This window comes from Crocuta crocuta, unplaced genomic scaffold (assembly GCF_008692635.1).
Source record: "Crocuta crocuta isolate KB4526 unplaced genomic scaffold, BGI_CrCroc_1.0 scaffold98, whole genome shotgun sequence".
NCBI classification, from domain to species: Eukaryota; Metazoa; Chordata; class Mammalia; order Carnivora; family Hyaenidae; genus Crocuta; species Crocuta crocuta.
The window spans coordinates 76,783-97,262 of NW_027532593.1; the positions used below are offsets into that span (position 1 = coordinate 76,783).

A 20,480-nucleotide genomic window follows, 5' to 3' on the forward strand; every position below is an offset into this window, starting at 1 on the left:
GATGGCCTTGGTATGATCTCCCTTCTCCCTCCTTCTTCCAAACTTCACTGGGACTTTACCAAGTCACTGGTTCTCAACTTACTGATTTTACAAGGGTTTGGTCCAGAAGATGATCTGTAAGTTAGACATTTGTAGGAAACATTTCTGCAAAAAATACATCCATTTAACAGCAAAGAAATACTACTACACAACTATTGAGGTTGAACTAAGGAAAACATTCAAACGCTAAGAATACTAAGTGCACACAAGTATGTGGAGCAACAGGACTCTCATTTGTTGCTGGTGAGAATGAAAAATGGGATCACTATTTTGAAAGGCAGTTTGGCGGTTTCCTATAAAACTAATATAGTTGTAGCAGCAAATATGTGCTCACAGGTGTTTACCCAACTGGTTTGAAAACATACATCCACAGAAAAATCTCCACATGAATATTTATAGCATCTTTATTCATAATTGCCAAAAACTGGAAGCAACCAAGATATCTTATAGGTGAATGAATAAACAGAACTTGGTACATCCATACAATGGAATATTATTCAGTGATAAAAAGTGTTATCAAACCACAAAAAGACATGAATAAATCTTTGTATTATTTATTTATTTTACATCCAAGTGAGTTAGCATGTAGTGCTATAATGATTTCAGGAATAGACTCCAGTGATTCATCCCCTGTGTATAACGCCCAGTGCTCATCCCAACAAGTGTCCTCCTTAATGCCCCTTACCCATTTTGCCCATCCCCCCACCCACAACCCCTCCAGCAACCCTCAGTTTGTTCTCTATATTTAAGAGTCTTTTATGTTTTGTCCCCTTCCTTGTCTTTATATTATTTTTGCTTCCCTTCCTTTATGTTCATTTGTTTGTATCTTAAATTCCTCATATGAGTGAAGTCACATGATATTTATCTTTCTCTGACTGACTAATTTTGCTTGACAAATATCCTTTAGTTCCATACACATAGTTGCAAATGGCAAGATTTCATTCTTTTTTGTTGACCAAGTAATAGCCCATTGTGTATATATATATATATAAAATATAAATATATATATATTTATTTATTTATATACCACATCTTCTCTAACCATTCCTCTGTCAATGGACATTTCGGCTTTTTCCATACTTTGGCTATTGTCGATAGCACTGCTATAAAAATTGGAGTGCATGTGTCCCTTTGAAACACCTATATCCCTTGGATATATACGTAGTAGTGCAATTGCTGTGCCACAGGGTAGTTCTGTTTTGAACTCTTTGAGGAACCTCTATACTGTTTTCTAGAGTGGCTGCATCAGTTTGCATTCCCACCAGCAGTGCAAACGAGATCCTCTTTCTCTGCATCCTTGACAATATCTGTTTTTGCCTAAGTTGTTAATTTTAGCCATTCTGACTGGTGTGAGGTGGTATCTTACTGTGGGTTTCATTTGTATCTCCCCGATGAGTGATGTTGAGACTTTTTTCATGTGTCCGCTAGCCATCTAGATGTCTTCTTTGGAAAAGTGTCTTTTGCCCATTTCTTCACTGGGTTATTTGTTTTTGGGTGTTGAGTTTGATGAGTTCTTTATAGAGTTTGGATACTAACCCTTTATTTGATATATTATTTGCAAATGTCTTCTCCCATTCTGTTCATTGCCTTTTAGTTTTGCTGATTGTTTCCTTTGCTGTGCAGAAGTTTTTATCTTGATGAAGTCCCAATGGCTCATTTTTGTGTTTGTTTCACTTGCCTCCAGAGACGTGTTGAGTAAGAAGTTGCTGAGGCTGAGGTCAAAGAGGTTGTTGCCTGATTTCTCTTCTAGGATTTAGGTGGCTTCCTGTCTTATGTTTAAGTCTGTCATCCATTTTGAGTTCATTTTTGTGTATGGTGTAAAGAAGTGATCCAGGTTCGTTTTTCTGCATGTCAGTGTCCAGTTTTCCCAACACGATTTGAATCTTTGTTCCATTGGATATTCTGTCCTGCTTTGTCAAAGATGAGTTGGCCATACATTTGTGGGTCCATTTCTGTGTTCTCTATTCTGGTCCATTGATCTGAGTGTCTGGTTTTGTGCCAGTTCCATACTGTCTTGATGATTACAGCTTTGTAACACAGCTTGATGTCCGGGGTTGTGATGCCTCCAGCTTTGGTTTTCTTTTTCAAGATCGCTTTGGCTATTCGGGGTCTTTTCTGGTTCCATACAAATTTTAGGATTATTTGTTCTAGCTCTGTGAAGATTGCTGGTATTATTTTGATAGGGATTGCAATGAATATGTAGGTCGCTTTTTGTAGTACTTACATTTTAACAATATTTGTTCTTCCAGTCCATGAGCATGGAATATTTTTCCATTTCTTTGTGTCTTCTTCAGTTTGGTTCAGAAGCTTTCTGTAGTTTTCAGTGTATAGATTTTTCACATTTTTGGTTAGGTTTATTCCTAGGTGTTTTATGGTTTTTGGTGCAACTGTAAATGGGATCGATTCCTTGATTTCTCTTTCTGTTGCTTCAGAACATGAATGAATCTTAAATGCAAATTGCTAAGTGAAAACAGCTAGTCTGAAAAAGCTACTACCATATGATTCTAGTTATATAACATTCTGGAGAAGACAAAACAATGGAAATGGTAAACAGATCAGTGGTTGCCAGATGTTCAGGTAGAGGGTAGGGTGGGTAGTACAGGTTTGAACAGGTGAGCTGCAGTTGCTTTTTATGGTGGTGAAACTATTCTGTATGACACTGTAATGGTGGATACATGACAGTATCCCTTTGTCAAAGCATACAGAATATTACAACACAAAGTGCTACCTTAATGTATGCAAATGTTTAAAAATCATTTTGGAAGTCAGGGGATCCTAGTATTGAAAACAGAATGCGATAAAGGAATCAAAATATATTATGAATGTATGGACAACCTCACTGATTGGGGTGGAAGACTCGAGTACTAACCTAAATAACTTTAGAAATCAGTGGAGTCTATAAATCTCAAGGCAAAAGGACTGTACATTTACTCCAGCTGATAAAGTTGTTCCCACAAAGTCTGGGTTAACAATTCTAAAACCGCTTTACATGGATACAGGAATTCAACAATTAAGTACATGGATAGCAGATGGCGGGAGCCAGATTTCTCACTATTAGTAATGGGAGATTACAACTAAGCTGTGGAGGAGCCTACAATGATCCAGGAGTTAGAGTTGGAGGCATCAGTATAAACTAATGTTTAGCTTCATACAGATATAGCTGACTACCTATGGAAATACTTATAGATATGTTTATAAATTCCAGTGAGACATTTATGTATATCTCCTTGCTTTCTCATCTGAGAGGACTTTGAAGCAATGAAACCCCAGTAGCAATGAGCACATCTACTGCCCAGATCTTAATTTCTAATACCATTCTTCCGTAAAAGAAACTGTGTCCCCTTGGAGAAATAGCTGATTCTAGGGCTTGGGCAGAAAACATACACGATGACACCGAAGCATCTTGTAATGCCAGAACGTAAGAAACTGTTTAAAACAAAACCAAGTGAAAACGTCACACAGGTGCGGATATGTCAAAAGCATATAGGAGCCAGCTAAGGAGCCGAACAGCAAGGGTTGGAATAACTTGGGTAAACAAAATAATGTAGCGTTGGATTCTAACTGAAAACGTAAAGTAAATATCCATCCGTTGACACTGATATAATGATTGAATACATAAATGGGGGGAAAGAAACAAATCTGTACAGAAGAATTCCAAATACTTGATGTAAATACTCCATCCTAAACCAGATGGAACACAGTGCTCCACAAGTGATTTTCCTCCAAAGAGTACCATGGGAAGGAGGAAAAAATAGTAACTTTACAGGGGAGAAAGTTGACAAATACCACCTCACAGCAGGTGATCGAGGTGAATATCAGCAGCAAGAGGTCATACTGATAGTACGCACCCTTGATATAATGTAATGACAATGGCATTTTGCCTCGATGGTTAGCCTCCCAGACATGTGACCCAGTCTAACCATGAGAAAAAAATCAGACAAATGCCAATTAGTGGGACATTCTAAAGATCTGACTAGTGCTCCACAAAATCATGAGGGTCCTCAAAACAGGGAAAATCTCAGAAATTGTCACAGATAAAAAGAGACATGACTACTAAATGCAATGTATCTTAGCTAGGATTCTGAACAGAAAAAGGACATTTGGTAAAAACAACAACAAAAACAATAAACAAAGCAAAACAAACAAGCAAAAACCCCAGCAAGATAAAGATATCACAGGAAATGTGCATAAAAAATGGAGTTTAATTAACAATAACAAATCAGTATTGGTTCATAATTGGACAAATGTTCCATACTAATGCAAATATTAATAATAGAGGAAACTGGATGTGGAGTATATGGGAAGACTGCTATCTTTACAAGTCTGTAAATCTAAAACTATTCTAAAAAGAAAGTTTATTTTATTTATTTTTTATTTTTTTATAGTTTATTTTTGAGACAGAGAGAGACAGAGTGCAAGCAAAGGAGGGGCAGAGAGAGAGAGGTACACAGAGAATCTGAAACAGGGTCCAGGCTCTGAGCTGTCAGCACAGAACCCGATGTGAGGCTCGAACCCTCGAACTGCGAAATCATGACCTGAGCCAAAGTCAGACACTTAACCGACTGATCCACCCAGGTACCCAAGAAAGTTTATTTTAAAAATAATCCATTCAAGGGGCGCCTGGGTGGCTTAGTCGGTTAAGCATCCGACTTTCGCTTAGGTCATGATCTTGCGGTCCGTGGGTTCGAGCCCCGCATCGGGCTGCGGTCCGTGGGTTTGAGCCCCGCATCGGGCTGTGTGCTGACTGCCAGCTCAGAGCCTGGAGCCTGTTTCAGAGTCTGTGACTCCCTCTCTCTCTGACCCTCCCCTGCTCATGCTGTCTCTCTCTCTCTCCTAGAAATAAATAAAACATTAAAAAACTAAAAAAAAATCCATTCAAGGGGTGCTTGGGTGGCTCAGTTAGTTTTAAGCCTCCAACTCGGTTTCAGCTCAAGTCATGATCTCACAGTTTTGTGAGTTTGAGCCCCTCATCTTACTCTCTGCTGACAGCACAGAGCCTGCTTGGGATTCTCTCTCTCTCTCTTTCCTTCCCTCTCTCTGTACCTCCCCCATTCAAGCTGTCTCCGACTCTATCAAAATAAATTGATTAATTAATTTTAAAAAAAGTAAATAAATAAGCTTTAAAAGATAAAATAAAATAAATTGAACAAATGTTGCTACACTCTTGCATTGTACTGTGCTGCACTGTGAATAAAGCAGTGAGCAAAACAAAACTGGTCCATGCCTTCAAGGAGCCTATGGTCCAATTTGAAGCAGTGACATTCAGCACATACACAAAGAGAGAGAGAGAGAGAGAGAGCACCTATGTTATGAAGATTTTATTAAGTCAGATGGCTACAGGATGTGTAAAGTTGCCGCAAGACTGTTCCTGAAGGGAGAAGCGACATATCCTTTACTCTGGGCATCACAGCCACAGACTGCCTTTTAATCCAGCCAATAAGCACTTTGCTGTTGACAAAGGGGACTCTGGAGAAGGTGGGGAGAGCAGGACATGAATGGATCTATTAGAATCAGAAGACCAGGAATCACATTCCACATTCTAGTCATTTCAATTCCTTGAGCTACAAATTCTTAACCAGTAAAACTTTAGATAATAATACTTACTCTTCAGAGTTGGTATGAAGATTTAATGTGATTGCCTTAATTGCTGAGCACATTTACTGTCGACTTTCAGCAGCTTTGCTGGAACCTCACACGAGTCTGCTCCCTTAGTCCAGACCACATTCTACTCCAACATGTTGTCTTCCCTATTCTTTTTTTGTTTTTTAATTTTTTTTTATACTTTTTATTTATTTTTGATGAGTGAGACAGAGCGTGAACTAGGGAGGGGCAGAGAGAGACAGAGACAGAATCCGAAACAGGCTCCAGGCTCTGAGCAAGTGTTCAGCCCAGAGTCTGATGCGGGGCTCAAAACCACAAACTGTGAAATCATGACCTGAGCTGAAGTCGGCTTAACTGACTGATCCACTCAGGCGCCCCTGTCTTCCCTTTTCTTAGAGAGATCATAACTACCGGTTTGCTAGGTATGTTTCCCCTTTCTCCCCTAATTTGCCTCTCTCTTCTTGAGAACTCTTGTGACTCCACACCTTCCTTTTTTATCTGTAAAAGCCTGCTGTGCAATGACACTATAGCTCAATAGAGCTGCCCAAAATGGGAAAAAAAAATATTTTTCTAGTTGGTTTTCTTTCACACAAGGAAACTCAGTTTATCTTGCAGAAAGCAAAAGGAAGCTTTATCCAACTTATTTCCAGAATCAGGGAATATGCTATAGAGAAAGGAAACACTAGACAGTACATTTGAACTTAAAATCTAGGCGACGCTATCTCATTAATTTGGACATCAGTAATTGAGAATTTTTGACAATTCAGACAGAATTCATGTGCTTCTATTGAATAAAATTGAAAGTTAGCAGCTACAGTGTTACATTTCTTGTGGTATATTCTATTTACATTAACTGCCTTGATAGAAACAAATCCATGTTAATTTATATTAAACATACAGGAGCACACTGTTTTAGATTTTTTTTTTAATGTACTGGATAATTTAGTCACAACCGTACAGGATATGGGATGTTATTAGTGTCACCACAGCTACTGTAACTGAACCCAGGGGCTTGACAAACATACAAATAGCTCTCTGTAAAATAATGCTGGTGATGGTGTTAGGATGGAAATGAAAGGAGAAAGCAATTTGGAACTTCAAGTAAGAGGATGTCCTTGAGTGAGCTGTCACCAGAAGTCATACAAATCTATTTAAGCCCAAATTCATTGTCTGGTTAATTTTAATCTTAACCTACTTCAGGTGATGGGGTAGAGCACCTATTGAAGAATTGGCTATCTTACCATCTTTACCAGCCCTGAAGCAAACATAGAATTAAACACTGTCCTTGCCTATCCCTCCCATCCTAAAATCTGGGAAGCGTTAATGACTATTTAAGTAGGTTGACGGTAGTATTGTTTTTAATTTTTTAAAATGTTTTATTTATTTCTGAGAGAGAGAGAGAGATAGCGTGAGCAGGAAGGATCAGAGAGAGAGATACAGAGTCTGAAACAGGCTCCAGGCTCTCAGTTGGCAGTCAGCACAGAGCCCCACATGGGGCTCAAACCCATGAACCATGAGATCATGACCTGAGCTGAAGTCGGACAGTTAACTGACTGAGCCACCCAGGCGCCCCAGTAGCATTTTTAAAAAATGTTTATTATTATTGAGACAGAGAGAAACACAGCATGAGTGGGGGACAGGCAGAGAGAGAGGGAGACACAGAATCCGAAAAAGGCTCCAGGCTCTGAGCTGTCAGCACAGAGCCCGTCGCGGGGCTGGAACCCACGAACTGTGAGCTCATGACCTGAGCTGAAGTCGGACACTCAACTGACTAAGCCACCCAGCCCCCCTGATGGTAGTATTATCTAGAGAAGATATCACCTGTATCAAACACTAGAAGTACTACAAAGAAGATTCTGCTATAAATACATATTTTATGTCCTCCTATGATTTCATAAATATATACTTTATCCTACCAAAAATCTTTACTCATTCAAATACATTATTATTTCTCCACCAATTTTAGCTTGAATACTATTTGGATTATTTTTCTTATAGTACTTCCAAAAGTATTATGAGACAAGTTCATTAAAATGTTGCATGCCTATCTTTGAGATAGAGAAACTGAGATAAAACTCACAATATCCTTTTGTATACAATTTTTATTATTAATACTCCACATTTTTCAGTGCCTTTTTATGGGAAACATATGTAATTGGTCTGTTTCACAGATGATGACATACTTTGAGAGATACTAAGGGCCTGAATTCAAGTCATATAGCAAATAAATGAAGGACCTGGGACCAAACTGCAGGTTTCCTAGACCTTACAAGTTCATACTGTATGCATCACAGATACAGTGAAAGTTGCTTATCAAAAGAACTTACTATGGCAATCACTTTATAGTGTATACAAGTATCAAATTATTATGTAGTACATATGAAACTAATATAATGTTATATGCCATTTTTACTTCAGTAAAAAAGAACGATTTTAAGTTTAGTTGTTTATAGACTTAAATGAGACTGAGAATGTTAAACTGAGCGATATCAGAAGAAAATGAAATTACCTAACAATCTGTTCAATTAATCAATGAAGACAACAAATCACATCAGAAAAAAAGAATTGAGTCTGGAACATTAATTAATTGAAGAGACCCTCATTCATTCACTGAGATATAATTAGTGCTGGGATATTTTGGATAATCTTGAGAATTCTGAAACCGGAATGATTTACAACAGGAAGCATAGCATACTATGTTTAAAGACAAACACCCCACCCTTCCTTCCACACTTGTATCATTTGAGATTCTGTCAGAAGTGACAGACACTAACTTCAGCCTGCTTAAAGCAGGACATAGGAATTTATTACAAGGACACTGTGCTGCCTCAGAATCTAAGATCATGTGTCTAGGGCCCATGATCCCAAAGACTTTTCAAACATTCTTTGCAAGGAGGCTTTCTTTTTTGTCTAAAGGAAAGGAAAAGAGAGTGGAGAAGGAAGAGACCTGTCCACAGAGGATGCAGTGGTTAGAAAAATCTGAACAGACGTGTTTCTGCATGCTCCAAGATGCTCACTAAGGATTCCCCCCATTTAAGTGGAGAGACTTGGGCAAGGGTAGGAATTGGTAAATTCCTACAGTTTTATAAATGAGGGCTAAGAAGCCAGCGAATTCTGGGCATTATGCTAATGTGATTGCATTTCTGCCCACAGACTGGAGAAGCCCGAGGACATGAATCACACATATACCAGGGATGTGATACAAAGAGGGAGAGAGGGATTCTCCACAGACCAGTGGAGAGCACAACATGAGATTTCTGCACTAAAGCTTCCCTTATCAGTGGCTTTGGCACAATCAAAGAGCTTTAGTACTGAGGAAAGCAGGAGGTGGGAGGTAGAGGGAGACCAAGGCAAGCGCCCTGGGCAGCAACATCTGCTCTTGGGCGTTGGGAAATCTGGCAGCAGACCTTACCCTAGGCAGCAAAGCTGGGACTGGAAAGAAGTAAAAGGATGGTGTTTGGGTGTATGCATTATGGTGAAACACTCTGAGGAAATCTCAGAAGCAATCTGTAAAGGTTTTAATTTTTTTTTAACGTTTATTTATTTTTGAGAGAGAGAGAGTGTGAGCGGGGGAGGGGCAGAGACAGAGGGAGACACAGAATCTGAAGCAGGCTCCAGGCTCCATGCTGTCAGCACAGAGCCTGACGCAGGGCTTGAACCCACGAACTGTGAGATCATGACCTGAGCCGAAGTTGGCGCTTAACCTACTGAGCCACTCAGGCGCCCCAGCAATCTGTAAAGGTTTTAAAGGAGTCTGGAGTGAATTAAGCAGAGCCAGAAAAATACTACATTCACATTGCTATTCTGACCCTCTCATTTTACCTCTTACTTAAGTGTGGCTTGAGAATCACTAGAAATATGTGAAAATCTCTCTATCTCCATTTCTATACAATTCTCTGAGTATTGCCTCTAAATCATACTATTTCATGGTACTTGATGGTATAGAAGTTGTTTTGTACATGTGTTTGCCCTTGCCTGTAGGAACTCAATAAACCTTTGTCATTTGTGTCCTGATGCAAAAAATTCTCCTTATGGTATTAGTTAGGATGTCAGGAAGTGATACATATGGACTACAGCAACAAGGATCTTTTGAAGCCAAGGCACACCTACAATTTTCATTTTAAAAGACATGTCTATATTATGTAATACTTACATTCCTGAAAAGTCTATATGTTATAATGAAATGTCTAAAAGGCAAATGATACTTTAAATACTGATCATTGAAAAATTCTAGAGTGAATTCATTTGTAAAGGAAATAATCATCTCTCATTCATTTCTTTGTAGATTTGTAGTCCCTTTTTAGTAGGTTTGCAGAAAGGGAAAGCACTGCAGAGTGAAAAAAATATGGGCTTAAAATCAAAAAGACTAAGAATCAATATTTATTTGCCATTAACTAGCTATGTGTCCTTAAACTGCTTTCTTAGATTTACTGAGCCTTAGTTTTCTCAACTGTAAAATAGGGCTGTTACTGATCTCACAACTTACTCTGAGGAACCATGTGAAGAACTTGTACATAATAGTTGCTTATATGCAATATGGCAGGCTTTATATTATCTTTCTCTCTCTCGATATATATATATATATGCACACATACACACGTATATATGTACACATACATTATTATTAAATTTATATGCTATTCATATATGTATAATGCCCACATTTTTTGTTTCCAAAAAATAGTATTTCTGGAAGTTTTAATGTATATATAGAAAAACAAAAGTTAGAAAAATATGTAACACAGGTAAACAATTACAACTCCTCAATATTCTGGATAAGAACTATTAAATTTACATTTTTTAACAATTTTTTAATTTTACTGAAATGAACGCATTAACATACTATTTTATTACTGCCTAGTCGACAGTTTCACCTCAGTTCCTACTAAATGAAAAAATAAGTGAATGAGTTGCATCTTTTCTACATTTAATGCCTCCATCTGTATGAAAACTCCAATCAACTGATCAGTCAGTAACTGCCTTGGGCACAGGACTGTATGGAGCATATCTGATATGATCTTACTCAGTACTCTTTTTCCATTGGATTGATGCACCCAGCTTTCCTCAAATCTTATTTTTGATAATTTTATTGATCCTTTTAGTTTTGGAAAAAATAGCAACACATTCCAAAAGTCAACTACAGATGGTTTTCTTCTTTTATAACAGACATAGTCACAGAGATACCATGACCACTAACTGCTGTTTAAGCTTCAATATTTGTATATTACAGTTGCAAAATGAGCCTCAAATATGTTCAAAACCAATGTGTTTCAACTGCAAAGTTTTTCCCAAGAGGGAAATTAGAATAAATTTTGTATGGTAAAATCACTGCTTTGCATTCTGCGGCCTTAGCTCATTTCTATACTAATGTGGAAGAATTATAGGAATCATTTCGGCAACACATCCGTCATTAAGTTTGCTGGAAGATGGCTGTTTGAGGGCTTAAATAGGACAAAACATGAGTTGGAATGGTATGTGCCTCAATGTTGGGAACTCTTTGTGTCAAACAAATCTGTCAGCGTGTTTATTTCCACATAGGACATTAGTTCTTATTTTTAGATTCTCATTAAGCCCAGTAAAGCAGGTGTCTGCATAAACTGAAATTTCATTGATATGCTTGCTCTGCATACAGATAGAAATTACATTGCTCTTTATTATTGGTAATGCTTGCCTTAAAAGCAGAATCTTAAAATTATTTTAATAACTCGATTTAAAAAGCTCTTTCGTTTCACTGTAACTCACTTGATCAAACCCTGTTATCACAAATGTAGTTTCAAAGAAAAAGAAATCACTATTTAGCAGACTGTTGGCTTGGTACCAGCCAGTGTGCTCTGACTGATCTTAAGTGCTTCAAGTCAAGTGATACAATGTGATATTTGGAAATGACCCTGTAGATTATCATATTGCTCAACTTACTTATTTTATGAGTGAGCAATTAATGTCCAGAGCTGTCTCACACAGATCTCATAGTGTCAAATGCTGACATACCCCAATTTTGTGAGCCATCTTGACTCACGGGATATAAACATGAAAGGATTTTTAGCCCCATTAACCAATACTAGTTATGCTCTGATGAACACCCCACACCATTTTCCAGTCCATATCATCTTCCAGGCTGGGTAGCAGGCTCCCGAAGGTAATTTACTCTGGTTCTATAGCTCTGTAGCCTCTTTCAGTTATTAAAAAAAGGTCACATTTTGGATGCTAAAACAATGCTAATCACTTAGCTACAATCTCAGATTTGATTCACAGTCCTCTTTGTCTTCTCCCCAGCACAGCCTAACTCATGACTCTTGAAGTTTGAGAGGAAGGTGAAGACAACAGAGTTATTGACCCCTCCTCCCTTTACCCTTCCTCATCCTGTCATCTAATCCTCCTGTGATGTGGAGCCAAGGAGGAGGGAAAGGGAGAAGAAACTGTGTCTTCTTCTGTACCCTGCTTTGATGAGGTTTCCATCTCTTTCCTGTGATGGTATATCCTTTCCAGCCTAACATGGGTCAGCAATCCCTTGAGTGTGGTTGACATCCAAATATTTCAGACCTCTTTTTTCTATTCACACTTGATTCCTTGCTGATCTCACCCAGTCTGGTGGCTTTTAGTAACTTTTATATGTTAAGAACTCCCAATATCCAACTGCTTAATCATTGTTTCTACTTGGATGGTCAGTTGGCATCCCACACTTAACCTGGCCACAAAACGTGCTCTTTCTTCCCCATCTCAGCCAATAGCAGCTTCATCTTTCCAATAGCTCAGGCCAAAATTTGGAATCAAACTATTCCTTTCCTCCTCTCAAATCCCATATCCAATCTTCCCACAAATTCCATCATCTCTATCTTCAGAATTATATCTGACATTTGCATTTGTCTATTTCCATTGCTGCCTCCCATCCAAGCCATCATTGGCTCTAGCCCAGATTACTGCAATGCTTTTCAAATGGATCTGCCTGGCTTTCCATAGTCTTTCTTAACACAGCAACCAGAGTGACCCTGTTAAAAACCTGTATCAAATCAGTTTATGCCTCTGCTCAAAATCTGACAGAGGGTCCCTATTTCATCCAGAACGAAAGCCAGGAGCCTTACAATGGCCTGGCTGGCCTTGTATGATTAGCTTCATCTCCTATTCTAGTTTGGCCTCCTCTCCTGCTACATTCCTCCTCACTCACTCTGCACCAAACACCCTCATTCCCTGCTTATCCTTAACAAACACTCTAGGCACCTTTTTCAATGGAAGTATAATTAACATACTATAGAATATGTAAATCTTATGTGTCCAGCTCATAGGGTTTTGATATATATGTATGTATATATATATATATCCATATAAATACCACCTAAATCAAGATCTAGAACATTTTTATCTTCTTAAAAAGTTTCCTCAGGTCCTTTTCCAGTTAATTCCTACCCATTCCCTTAAGTAACACTTAAATTTCTGTCACCATAGATTTAGTTTCACCTGTTCTTAGATTTAATATAAACAGAATCAAATAGTATATATTCTTTTGTGTCTGGATTCTTTGATTCAACACAATGTTTTTGAGATTCATTGCTGTTGTAGCACGTATTCATATCTCTTTCTTTTTAATTTATGAGTAGTATTCCATTGTATCTATTGTATGGATATACCACAATTTATTTACCCATTCTCCTCTTAGATACTAGGGATGTTTTCCATTGGGGCTAATATAAATAAAGCTGATATAAATAAAAGGACACAGTTTTTGTGTGGACATTTGTTTTTGCTTCTTTTAAGTGAATACCTAAGAGTGGGATTACTGGGTCATAGGTTAAATGTATATTTAACTTTATAAGGCAACTCTCACCTTCTGACCTTTGATTTTGCTGTTCCCTTTACCTAGAATGCTCTTCCTTCACTTCCTCAACTCTTTGCCAAAAGTCACCTTCTCAACAAACTCTACACTAACCATTCCCTCCCTATCTTCTACCCCTCCCTAACACTTTCACTAGCTCTAGTGTCTCCATAGCGCCTTTCCCTTTTACCATACCATGCAATTATAACGTATTATATTGACTGTTTTCTTTGAAGACAAGGGATTTTTTTTTGGTCTGTTTTATTTATTAATGTGTCACCATTGCCTAGCACAGAGCTTGATACTTAAATAGACACTCATATGTGGCACCTGGGTGGTCCAGTCTGTTAAGCGTCCAACTCTTGATTTCAGCTCAGGTTGTGATCTCACGGTTCATGAGTTTGGGCCCTGCATCAACTCTGCATGGACAGTGCAGAGTCTGCCTGGGATTTCTCTCTCTCCCTCTCTTTCTGCTCCTCCTCTGCTCACTCTCTTTTTCTTTCTGTCTCTCTCTCTCAGAATAAATAAATAAACTTAAAAAATTTTTAAAAATAATTGTTATATGGAAGGGAGAGAGAAAGGAAGGAGGGGAAGAGTCAGAAACAAGGGGACAATGTCTGAGGTGTCTCAAAATGCCAGGACATCTCTACTCTGTGACTTCTAAGGTCTCGGAAGCTGCTGAGACAATGCCAAATTCTTCCCAGTGAATTTCAGTACTCACTCCCATTCTATCTGAGCTATTTGTGGAATTCCCAACTTTTCTCTTCAACACGTGCAACGTATTCTCTTGTGTAAAAAGCCTCAATGTCGTCAGGTGGAGTTACTAAAATGTTTCACCCATCAGAAGTTAGTCGGCTTGACTTCCGCTTTCTGTGTCTGGATGTATCCATATAGGCCTCCTTCTTCCCCCTGTGCCCCAGTATATATCACCTGTTTGTGAGAGAGGTCTCAGATTTCCTTGCCCTCTCTTATGAGCAGAATCTAACCTCATCTCCACTCTATCCCCATTTTTCCCTGACCCAGAAGGCAATCATATACCCTACTTCCAGAATTCCTTCAGCTGAATAGATTCATGGCTTGTATTTCTCTCCAGTGCATTCATTACATGGAAGTAGCTATTATTTACCATATTACCTGGCAGAAAACTACATTTCTTTTGCCTTCTCAGTATAAGCCCTTGTAACAGTACTAGGATTTATTTATTTAGGCTTCTTCTTTTGAGAAAATAAAAAAAGTGATGGTCATGTGTGAGGAAAGGAAATACATGGGAACTCCATACTTGATACTCAATTTTGCCATGAATCTAAAACTTTCCTAAAAAATAAAGTTTATTGATTGAAAGAAAGAAGTAATAGCTTTGCCTTAGAAATAACAGTGAATTTATGTGAGAATTACTCCCCATTCATTTTCTACTGGTCCAGTAAAGTGAATGTGAACTCACTCAGAATGTAAGCAAATTCTGTCATTAAGTAAGTCAATATTTGTTACTATTACAATTTAACAAAGTGGCTTGTCTCAGAAATCACAGTGATTATCAGTGTCCATTTTGGTCAGGGTATAGCCAGGAAAACACAATTCACTTAAAGGATTTAAAACAGAGATACGTAATGCGGGAAGTTGTTTGCACACGTGGTAAAGGAGCTGAGGTACCAAATGGAATAGTGGGAGGGAATCCATAGATTACTAATATTATGGACCCACTACTATCCTTAGACTGGAAAGATAAAGGGAAGAAGCAAAGTCTGATGTCCGGGCCACCAGGCAGAAGCCAGTTGCATGGCAGTGCTGTCAGACAAGAATTAGTTCCATGGAAAATGCATAGCCTTGCCAGAGATACCCACAAGAAACAAAGGAACAGAGAGAAATGCCCCGGCATCTTCAATTTTCTCACCCTCCAATCTCCTGCCGGGCTTCCTGTTGGCCACCCTGACCCAGAAGCCAGCTGACTCATGAACCTGGGAAACAGCCCACAGAGATCAACCCAGTCAGGAGGGGAAGGGCAAGGAATAGATCTGAGGACAGCAATCAGCTCTGGGCCAAAGCTAGAATAAACATATATTGCAGAAATTGGAAAATGTTCAAGAATTTCTGTCGGAGTGGATGATTCTCTATAGAGTGCTATCCTGGAACATTTCAAATTGCATGCATCAACATGAAGGGGCTTATGCTTCTTCAAAATGCCACAAGCCCTGGCATTTTGAGAGAGAGACAGAGACAGAGAGACAGAGAAAGAGAGAGGAAGGAAGGAAGGAAGACTACCTAATGATGAAACATTATTAGAATAAATCAATATTCAAGGAGAACTTTCAAATGGAGGTCTTGTTGGATTCCATCACACAACAACACTATTCTTTTGGCCTTTCATGACATACAGATTGGTGGTAATGAGGCNTTTTCGTGTTATTTCTGGCTATTCCAGTTGTAGCAGAGGAAAAAAAAAAAGAAAGACTAGGTAATGATTCAAATCTTATCTTGACATTAATCTCAAAGGTTTGTATATTTTTAGACAAATGAAACTAGCCAATAAAATTGGAAGATACAGTTTCTTTTTCATCTTTTTGACATTGTGATTTCAAAAATTAAAAAAAATATATGTCTGAAAAAAGATTATGGGCCTAAAGTCCAAGGATTCATGTACTTCTTAAGACTGTATTTTTCTAGGCAGAATGATGTGACTAGACTAACAATTAGACCATTGTTGTAGAAGGACTTTGATAACTTGGGAACAATAGAGAGTGCTCAGGATTTTGAGTTCCAAGACATGGGTCTGAGTACTCCTTGGAATACTCTCCTAGCTGTGCGTCTTTGGACAAACAACTTGGCAACTCTGAGCCTCAGGTTATTTGAAATAAAATCATTGCAGGCATAGTATCACTCTATAAGGTCATTGCAACAATGTAACGAAACTGTGTTTGTGGTCATTACTGCACAAATGTTAGCTATTGTTGTTTTCCTTTCTATTTCAGAGACCCAAGAATGAGCCTTCTTTTTATCAGATGAAAATACATGGCCACAAACATTATGCAGTCAGAAGCAACCTAAAATAGCCACTGTATAATTAACTCAGTCTTCAGAAGAGAAAACAATTATGGGATGAGAGAAGGAAAAACACAGACGATTTTCCATCCCTTCCCAGTTGCAGCAGCTGAAGGAAGACCCTCAAACTCACTTAGACACCCAGCTGTGTTAGTGAATCTTTACGGCCCTCAATATTCCAGATGTGTACAGCTCACCCGCGGCTGGTAAGCCACTAAATAAGCAAACCGATGATTTTCCATAAAAGCAGTGGACTAAATCATCAGAAGAAGGCTACCTGGACATGTTTTATCTTAAAGTGATAGCAAGAAGGGATGGGGAAAAATTAGTTTTGTAAATCCAAGTTTCTTGTAGTAGTTCTCTTATTTCAGTACCTCTTGGGAAGCAGTTTGTTCTAACCAAATCCCCAAGTTCTGGTTTCCCCTTCAGGGCTGTGTCTTCCCTCTCTAATTCAGAACCTGAGTATGATCGATTATGGCTCATTCACTCTCCTTCTCAAATGACACGTTTTTTTCCCCCCATAAACCACTTTCTCCTGTTTTCATAGCGCTACTTCCATTTTGGTTCCTTGGAGGAAGCTGGCAAAGAATTCATCACACGAGGAGTATTTAAAGACCCATAGTTGCATGTACTCTTACAGACACTGGGGATACATTAAGGAATAAACAAAGATCTCTGTCCTTGTGAGGGAGATGAACAGCAGATAAAAAAATGAAATAAAGAGACAAATTATATCATGCATTAAGTGACAACTGTTATAGATTGTAAAATGAACTGTGGGGGCACCTGGGTGGCTCCAGTTGTTTATGCATCTGACTTCAGCTCAGGTCATGCTTTCACAGTTCGTGGGTTCGAGCCCTGCATCCAGCTTGCTGCTGTCAGTGCAGAGCCTGCTATGGATTCTCTGTCTCCCTCTCTCTGTCCTTCTTCTGCAGTCTCTCTCTCAAGAAAAAGGACCCCACAAAGTAAAACAAAACAAACAAACAAACAAACAAACAGAACTGTAGAGCAGAGTCAGCAGGATTAAGACTGCTGAGTTGGGGTTGGGGAGAGGAGTATAAAGCTCTCCTCTGTCTTCTCAACAGTCAGTATTCAGCACAGTGAGGGTTCTGTGAAGACATTCATCCTTTCCTCTGGAACAGGGTTTCCTACTGGCAAGTAATAGCTTTGTTCCCTTCCCATACAGGCAAGCAAGTCATGGAATTTTGCATAGTCCTTTTGATTCTTTTAATTTCCAGATCTGATTTTGTGGAACGACATATTAGCATACCCTGGTTTCTATATCCATTATATTTCATTAGAACTAATTTGGCTTCTCTATCTCTAAGTACTCAATCTTTCCATCTTCCCTTCACAAATAGAATAATTACTGGTTCATGTCCTTTGACGTCAGAATAGTACAACCACTGTCAGATTTCTACCAGTTCAGTCCTAAAGCTTTCATTTGACTCCCTGGACCTCATGTGAACTTCCACGGGGACAAACCTATCATAATAAAAGACATACTCACTATGGGCAAAGTAGTGAAGCAAGTGAAAGCTAGGAGGGGGCCCTCCACAACACACTTCTAAACCTCTTAACCCATTTATTTCCACACTTCCCTTCTTCTCTTCCCTTCCAATACAGTGCTCTGTTGGTGGCCTTGACCTGTGCATATCTCCACTACTCAAAGCTTACCCCCGGTGTGACATTACTTTGAAGACTTTCCACATAAGAGATAAACCAATGGTTGGCAATAAATTAGTTCACACATGGTTACTTAACCCAAGTAAAGTGATTTTTACATTTATTTATTTATTTTAGAGAGAGAAAGGGACAGCAGGGAAGGGCAGAGAGAGAGAGAATCCTAAACAGGCTCAGCACTGTCAGTGCAGAGCCCAATACGGGGCTAGAACTCATGAACCATGACATCATGACCTGAGCTGAAATCAGGAGTCAGATTCTTAACCGACTGAGCCACCCAGCACCCAGTGAAGTGACTTTAAAAAGAATTTTTTTTTAACTTTTATTTTTGAGAGACAGAGAGACAGAGCATGAGCATGGGAGGGGGGGAGAGAAGGGGAGACACAGAATCCCAAGCAGGCTCTAGGCTCCGAGCTGTCAGCCCAGAGCCCAACACAGGGCTCGAACTCATAGACTGTGAGATCATAACCTGAGCTGAAGTCAGACACTCAACTGACTGAGCCACCTAGGTGCCCCTAAAGGGGGTGGACTGCTTCTGGCTTCATCTTATTCAGTATTATATCTATAGAGCTCAATAGATGTTAGTACTCAACATATGTTTGATGAATCAATGAATGAAAAACATTAATACAGGACAATGTAATCTGAAAGAAAAAAAAAACAATGTGAATTTTGTTTAAGTGGTTGAAATTGAGACCATATTTCTCCTATAACCTTCTGCTTTATTTCCTCTTCATGCATACTTTCATCTCACAGTGTTTCATGTGTCTGTTTGTCTGCCTCTCTCTTCCACTGGACTCTCAGCTCTGAGAGACTCTCTGTGTTTAGCTGTTTTATCTCCTGTCATTAACATCCAGGGTGGGAGAACATTTATTCCTCTCTTATTTTACCCATTTGCCAGAGAGGGGCAGGAACATCTACTCCCCTCCTCAGAAGAGAAAAATATGGAAGAACTGATGCTGGATGGGCCAGAGCTTGAGAGGGAGGGCCTCAGGACCATCACCAAGATAGTTCTTAGCTTTGTGTGAGAAAGAATTCAAGAGCCAGCCATTTAGAAAAAGGGACAAAGATTTATTAAGTATAGAAATAAGAAAAGGGATACTTTATAGACAAAGTAGCAGTCTCTCCTCCCAGATAAAGGGTTTTATAAGTTCTTTTAAAAACTGACTAATCATATAGGGAGGGGCTGACTGTATCTTTGGGTTTATCACTTACATTGGGCGGTTAGTTTTCCCATTGTCTTAGGGTTGTGCAATTACCCACAAGGAGCAATTTTAAGAATGTCCAGGCTTTATGACTTTTGCTGTGGGAGGAAGTAGGGTCTTGTGGTCTTCCATGAGTCAGATCTTGTGACTCTTCTTGTGACCTGCTGACTTTTAGATTAAGGGTCAGCCTAAGACCAAAATGACTTTTCCTTGGTCACCTTGTCTCCCAAGCCTTCCTTCTCTCCTGCCTCAGAGCTTCTAGTCTCTCTCTAAGCCCTCTTTCACTCCTCTCTGGGATGCTTACTTCATTGAAGAGAAACGTGGGAGAAGAAATCACACAGCCCCATCAACCTCCCCTTGGGGGCCAGCTTGCTCTTTCAGGGCTTGGGTGGGTAAATTGGCCTTGCTCAGGAATAAAGTCTTAGACGGCCTATTGCAGATGCCATCTTTAAACCACAGTGTATAGTCGGCCTCACCAACAAACCAGTTTTGCATCTATGTTGGATTCCTCCATGTATGCCTCAATCAGCTCTGAATGCCACAGATAAGCAAGGGCCTGATATGCACTAAAAAATGAGTAAGCTTAATGAAAGAATGCTGTCAGGGATTTTGTGATGCTTGAATAGAAATGTGAAGAATGACCTAGATAGGCACAAGGCAATTCTAATGCTCAGGAAAATGGGGAGTCAGCTCTCGCTCAAAAGTCCAGGAGTCATTAATTTATTAGAACTCTAGGGAATAGGATCAGACTAGGGAGAGTGGAAAAATGTCTAACCTTGACTCTATTTCCTTATCTCCACTCTGAGCTGGGGCACATCCCAGCAATACCTGATATCTTTAGCCCTAGATATGTCCTTCTCGAAGGGTGATCTGTGGGATTCTGCCTGAGCAAGATAGTCTTTAGAAAAATAAAAAGTGAAAAAGGAAGAAAATAAAGCATTGTGACTAAGAGTATGGGTTCTGCAGCAAATTGCTTGGGTTGAGATCCCAGTAAAGCTACTTGCTCATTCTGACCTTAGCAAGTTTTTTGAGCACTTCGGGCCTCAGGACCATATTCCAGAAAGTAAAGACACATAGAATAGTTATATGGATTAAGTGAAATAATCTAG

At 39.1% G+C, this 20,480-nt stretch overlaps 1 long non-coding RNA gene across 7 annotated transcripts in view; it reads left to right on the forward strand.

The window, feature by feature from the left end:
- The window catches only part of LOC144244597 (uncharacterized), an 80,022-nt gene that overhangs the window by 52,310 nt on the left and 7,232 nt on the right, over window positions 1–20,480 (forward strand). For 6 of the 7 annotated variants that reach the window (XR_013338996.1, XR_013338989.1, XR_013338994.1 and 3 more), the window contains one exon: window positions 16,414–16,689. This is a non-coding gene — a long non-coding RNA (uncharacterized LOC144244597). Of the gene's footprint in view, window positions 1–16,413; window positions 16,690–17,030; window positions 17,225–20,480 lie in introns of those variants that run through there. The other variant, XR_013338990.1, reaches the window with a different exon arrangement.